Here is a 6,629-nt window from a genome sequence, read left to right as displayed (position 1 = left end):
TTTATATGCTGGCAGATGGCTTGGACATCGGGCCCATTTTGGACTGAATGATTAAATGCGTCATCTGGTGGCTTTTGAGTAAACTGCAGCCACGTCTTTACTTCTTAAATTATCTTACAGTCACCTCTGTATTAATGCAATGTTAGCATCCTCACTGACCACAAAATACGTCATCTTAATTCCAATGTTCTGCAGGAAAACCTTTGATTCTGACCAATATATTATCAGCAAACGCAGCATGTCGTCAAAGCTAACCAATTGCGGGGTGGTCTGTGGCGTAGTGGGTTGAGCAGACGCCCCATGTACAAGAGGCTATAGTCCTCGCTGCAGCTGGCCCCGGTTCGAGTCCAGCATTGGACGGCCCATTGCTGCATGTTGTTCCCCCTCTCTCTGCTTCCTGTCTCTCTCCACTGTCCTATCCAATAAAGGCATAAAAAGCCCCCAAAAAAACTTTAAAATAAAAAATAACCGATGGCAGTAGCCTCTCAAAGTGCTAACAAACTAGGATGATGATGAAAATATAGACATAGCCATTGTATCTAATGGCTTTTAAAGCTCTTTTGAAGCCCTACGTTCCATTTGCTGGACACTTAAGAGCTGATTGTACAGTGAAATACTTTTGGAAAGAAGATGTTTACAACTATAGAAGTTATTTTGAGAAGGATAACATGCACACTTGTCAAAATAGATAAATCAAGCCAATGGCATAAGGATGACTTCATGTTGCCTTGTTGTCTGAGAGCCGATGTGTTTGTCCGCATTTTTTTTTAGTCTGTGAGTCAACAGCAACTAAAAGATCTCAATGCCACACACTGTAAGACCCCACCGGTGGGACCATGTTCATATGCCACCAGGTCAGAGCTGGGTTGGCAGCACATAAGACCGAAGGAAGATATTCAGTTTAATGTTGAGGCTGTTCCTGCATGAAGCAATCTAAGTTAGACTTTTCTGGTATTATATTATACTCATATTTGTAAAAGTTACATTATATGAACCCAACACATTACAGCCCCTTTTTGTGGTTTAGAATAGAAAATCTTTTATTAGAATGTGACTTCTTAACCAAATAACTGTCCTCTGAACTCAGCGCTTTTAATTGTTGGACCAAAGAAAATGCATTCAGTTGCTGCTCCAGTCAGCAATGATTGATGCCTCTGCCTGTGTCTGGCAGTCAAAGGGAGACTGGGCTTTTGACTGAGCCGTCACTTCTGCTGACATCACTCTGTCTGAACGTTTACAGCCGGTCAGGCAGACCGTGCGTTGTGTCAGAGTGTGTTACAGGGGGAAAATATTCCTGTCATTCAGATAGGAAACGTGTGCGTTTGCAGTGCTTTGAGTCAGTTCTCCGAGGAGAAGTTTGGCACCCTTGACAAAATCTAGTGGATTCAACATCTGAAATCAACTCCATAAGAATAAATCTTTGATTAGACTCGTGTCATTGGTGCACTCAGATCTCACATGACCAAGCAATCGTATGTAAGTTTCCAAAGTTTTCAAAGTAGGGATGTTTTTGTTGTTTTTTTTCTGCCAATATCACAAGATCATTTTTTTATTTAAAGTCTGGGTGTCTTGAATAAATTCTCCACTGTATATACATGACACATTTGCACCATGCCATCCCCTCCTTCCTGGGCTCTACCTGGCTGCCACTGAGGTCTCCTCTCATCCTTGCTAAGCACTCAATCTGTTTGGTAGGTGACCTTTAGTTGTTGGAGAGCTTAACTCCTGCTTTTAAAGCACCCCGCACCCCTGAACTAATCCTTGGAGCCAAACACTACCGCCCTAATCCTCACTCCCCGAGGTCCTTATTCACTATTTGCTTTCACTCTAATTGTCTTGGAGGCCAAGGTAAGTTTGTCTCACTGTGTGTGTCCTTTTGTGTGCGAGTGAATTTACTGATCTGTGGGTGTGTGCAAGCATCATCTCCTCAGTGGTGTATATCTGCTTCTTGGGCACTAAAAGCTTATTCCCAGGCGGTGTGTGTGTGTGTGTGTGTGTGTGTGCACGCACTCTTTTTTGACCGGCATGCTTGGGCTGGGACCAGTGACCATGCAGCCATCAGGGTGCATTTAGGAGGATTGCCACTGTGCAGGGAGGGATCAGCACCAGAGTGGGAGCTAAAGCTGCACAGGCACAAGCCCAAAATCAGCATTCAGCAGGTTAGCTGTGTGTGCATGTATGTGTGTGCCCCAACCCCAAGGGTAGCAGTTCCTGGTCACAGTCTGTGGATGAAAGTAATTGCCAGTGGAGGGCAACCTGCAGCTGAGGCCCGGAAATACTGTGTTTCAGAGTATATGTGTGTGTGTGTGTGTGTTTGCCTGAAATTTTGGCTTTTCATCACTGAGCCTATACTCCATTGACTCTGTCCTTTTGTCTAAGAAGAACTGGAATTACACCCCCCCCCCCCCCCCCCCCCCCCCCGGTTCAAAAAGCCGTCCTTTGTTTAAAATATCTTTAAATGACTGAAAAACGCTGTGTTTTAGTCAAATCATTTCAAAGACAACACGTCACATGTTGCAACAAAGACTGAATTATTCCTGGAAATAACATAAACGTTCATTTTTTAATGTGATGCCATCATGGTTTGCTCAATGTTGCAGCTTCTTTTTTTTGATATGTTGTTATATTCTTGTTAGAGCTGGAGGATATTGCACTGATTACAAGCTGGTCAGTCCTGCTGCTCTTTAGCCTGGAGGATTTCCCAAAAGAATTGTGGATGCGGAGGCCCCATACAATGATTACCATAACAGCATACATTTCGGCTTGCCATGAGAGGAACACAAAAGTAAATAATATCCCTGAAAAACAGCTACTTTCCATTGAGGTGAGCCTTTTGAGTTACCTTTGTTTTGCCAACTTTTGTTCACTGCTACGGCTCACCGGGGACATGAAATTCAGCTGAGCTATTGTTGACAACATATCCCTCCCCTGTTCTATTTCCTGCAAAGACGAGTCAAAGCTCTGCTTTGAAAAACATCTATTGTAGGAAACTGGCCACAGCCATTTGACACTGGCTCTCAGCTTCTCCATCTTTACTTCGGTAAGACTCTGGCCCCTCCAGGGAGCTCCTTTAACACCAAATCACCTGACTGACATTTGGTGCGAATGCAACACAATTACTCACGGGACAACTTTCAATATTTAATATTTTGTTGTTGTATTTTTTTATTTTTCAATAGACAGGACTTGTTCCGAGTGATTTTTCAGCTTTTGGTTCAAACGATCCAACTGTTAAACATGTGTCTGACTTCAGGCAAACAGCTGCTGAAAAGTCTTTTAAAGGTAAATGCCAGTCGGTGGATCTACAGCCCGACTGGGTCAGAGGGGCTGTGGACGGGTCATCTCAGTGTAAAGCAGTTTTCATGGATGACTTCATCTTGTCCATGGATGACTGGAAAGTGAATATCCCTTGCTCATCTTTTGGTGCTCGAAGGCTGATATTAATTCAAACTGACCGTGTTTTAGGGCAAAAATGAACGGTCAAAAGGATTAATTTTTTTCTTAAAGGCCCGAGAAACACTTAGAGAAGGGTGGACATCATGCTATGAATTACTGTTAAAGCATAAACAAAGCCAAGCGTAATCACTGGCGTACAGTGACAATGTGCAGCAGCTCAACTGGAACTGCCTGCCTTCTTCGACAGGGAGGTTATTCAAGCAGAGTGTGGTTTACAAATGTGATTGACGAAATGCTTTGCGGTGAAAAAAACAATTGGCAGCTTCTGCACAGAAATGTGTTTCTGTATCGCTGTATTGCCTCATCGAGAGAATAGTATTTGAACAGGACCAGTAAACAAACATGTGCAGAGGAAATCTTTGGTTGAATTCCAGTGCATGCACTGCAGGATATATGTTTAATAGATGCCTATTTAAAAGGGTTTATGGAGAACTGACAGCTTGTACATGTGTCATTCAGCAGATTTTGAAATGATATGTAGTAATGTCAAACAGCCAGCAGGTGGCAACAGAACCCAACAATTTACAGCAAACGTTCCCTCCATCCTGCAGTGATTTGATGAAACTGAACATAGGGGTTTGAGCAAAAATAACACTGCTCCCTCTGACCTCACGTCAAAAAGATTCACTTTGAAATTTCAGCTGACGAGTTACAACTTGTTTGTTTTATCCTCTGAGGTCTGGATGCATAAAATATCAGCAGCGATTTGATATATTCCGATCACAGATGTTAAACCAACAAATTATGTGAGGAACCAAATAAAATGGCCACCAGTAACGGTGACCCAGACTGTCTGCATGATACTGCTGAGAAATATGAATTCAGGGACGGTTGGTGGCGTAGTGGGTTAAGCAGGCGCCCCATGTACAGAGGCTACAGTCCTTGCTGCAGCTGGCCCCGGTTTGACTCCCGCACCGAACGGCTCTTTGCTGCATGTCTTCCCCTCTCTCTGCCCCCTGCTTCCTGTCTCTCTCCAACTGTCCTATCATTAAAAAAAAGAAATATGAATTCAGGGCAGGGTGCAGACGCAGTCACGGAGTGCAGAGTGACACCATGAGCAAAATAGGAGAATTCAGAGAGCAATAGACTGAGGGACCATGTGGCAGAAGGCTTGTACCCTGAGGCTCTCCCAATATCTCCAAGCTACTTCATCAGCAAAACAAGCTGTCCTCTTTAACCAGATTTTACATCAGCTGTGCTCTCGGTTCAACATAGGTTCATCGTTTACAGTGTTACCCAAAAAATGGCCCGTAGATTGCTGCTCTATAAAGGATGATGAAGAGTTCTCGACACAAAAGCAGAGGTGGCCCCCGACCCGATTACAATGGCACTGGCTCTTTTGTTGAAAACACAAAAGGCAGCGTTGGGCTTTAATTAAAAGATGTCCCAGGTGAACAATAAGCAGGATATTGCTCAGGTAGTCATCTTTTGTGGCGTTTTGCGGAGGGGGGAGTGGCTCAGGATGTGGGATCTCACATGAGGGTGACTGGCGTCGTGTCAAATGAACATCTCACGAGAACAGCTGCTCATAGGATGGAAAATTACAAGGCTATCAGCATCTTTCAGACTGCGTTTATGACTCACGTGGAACAGGTACGAGAGCCATGATGCTGAGGGGAAGGGCACCGTGTGACAAATGGGATTGGATTTCTAATAAGATTTTGGCTCAATAATAGATCAATGGGTTTCAGTCAGCATGAGTAATGCTCATGTGAGACGAGTAAGTTCGTTCTGGACTCAAGGACAGAAGGTTTTCTTGAGGTTTACTTAAAATAGCCGAGTGGAACAAAATGATGGGATATCAGGCTATGTTAGAATCGATCAGACTCTTTCATTTAAGTTTATTGTGTTGTATGAAAAATTTTCATGTATCCATGTATGTTGGAGAGTTTGAGCAAAACTTTCGCTCTTCCTCCTGCCAGAGGAATGCATTTGGCTGTCATGGCAGTAGATCCTGCATCTCTCCGGTACCGTTTGCACGACTCGGAACACTATGTACCCCATTAAGCCCCATTATAATGCAGCCTCCAGCCTTCAAGTAATTTAAGCAAGTCGTCGGCACAAGGTGTGCTGCTCCATGCCTTTAGGATTCTTTCTGTGGTTGCTCAGACTACTATAAGACACGGAGTGAAGAATCGGAGTCTTGAAATTAGGATCTTCTAAATTCTCACTGTCTTTCAAATGTCTCGAGTTCCCATGTGACAAACCTCTCATTCGGTAGGTGTGTCTTAGACTGAGGACCTGCATTTATGTCTGAGTTTTGCATCGGTACGGAAGCCCAGAGACTATGATCTTAAATTGTTAACTTTTAATTGAGGTCTGTTTGAGCCTATACTTCTTTTTATCTATGATTTATTCTTCCATGTTTAGACAAAGCCAGTTACACAATCTTAAAAGCTTATGAATCTTACAACAGACCACCATTGCTCTTGTGTACGGAAGCCCAGAGTGGACGTGGTACGTATAAACTTTTTTTGATGGTTTTCCCGTGACAATGAGATAATTATGTCGTTATCTCGAGATAACAATGTTCGTTTTCTCGAGATAACGAGTTAATTTGCAGATGGTTTTCGAGGCCACTTTTTCTCCCCAGTCCGCCCGTTTATATGTGTTTATATGTATTTCTGGCAAAGGTGTACCCATTGTTACCCCCCTTTCATTCATAACTGAATAAAGTAGCCAGAGACGGCTGGCTCGACTGCAGCTCAACAGGCGTTTACACCTCAGTGATCCTGCTGATATATTCAACTTCATCAGTGACCAGCTGAGGGGACCAGGCCGTCTCCATGGTTACCCAATGATGCACGAGAGGTGCCGTTATCGTTTTTTCGAGATAACGAGATAAATAACTCGTTATCGGCATGATTGGTGTGTGTTAAACCTGATTCCATTCTTCAAATGCTCGTCACACCAGCGGGATTTGCTTTGTGCATTTTCACAGCAGAACTGTTACACAAACGCTCCACATTCCATGTTTGATTCATAGGCTACTTTATTCAGTTTTCAATGAAAGGGGGGTAAAAATGGGTACACCTTTGCCAAGAAATACATATGAACACATATAAACAGAGGCAGACTGGGGAGAAAACGTGGCCTCGAAAGCCATCGGTAAATTATCTCATTATCTCAAGAAAACCATCCAAAAAAAGTTTCTACGTACCACGTCCGCTCTG

The sequence above is a fragment of the Odontesthes bonariensis genome, chromosome 11 (genome assembly GCF_027942865.1).
Source record: "Odontesthes bonariensis isolate fOdoBon6 chromosome 11, fOdoBon6.hap1, whole genome shotgun sequence".
NCBI lineage: Eukaryota > Metazoa > Chordata > Actinopteri > Atheriniformes > Atherinopsidae > Odontesthes > Odontesthes bonariensis.
The sequence above is the reverse complement of the archived record's forward strand: the minus strand, read 5'-3'. Positions refer to the sequence as shown.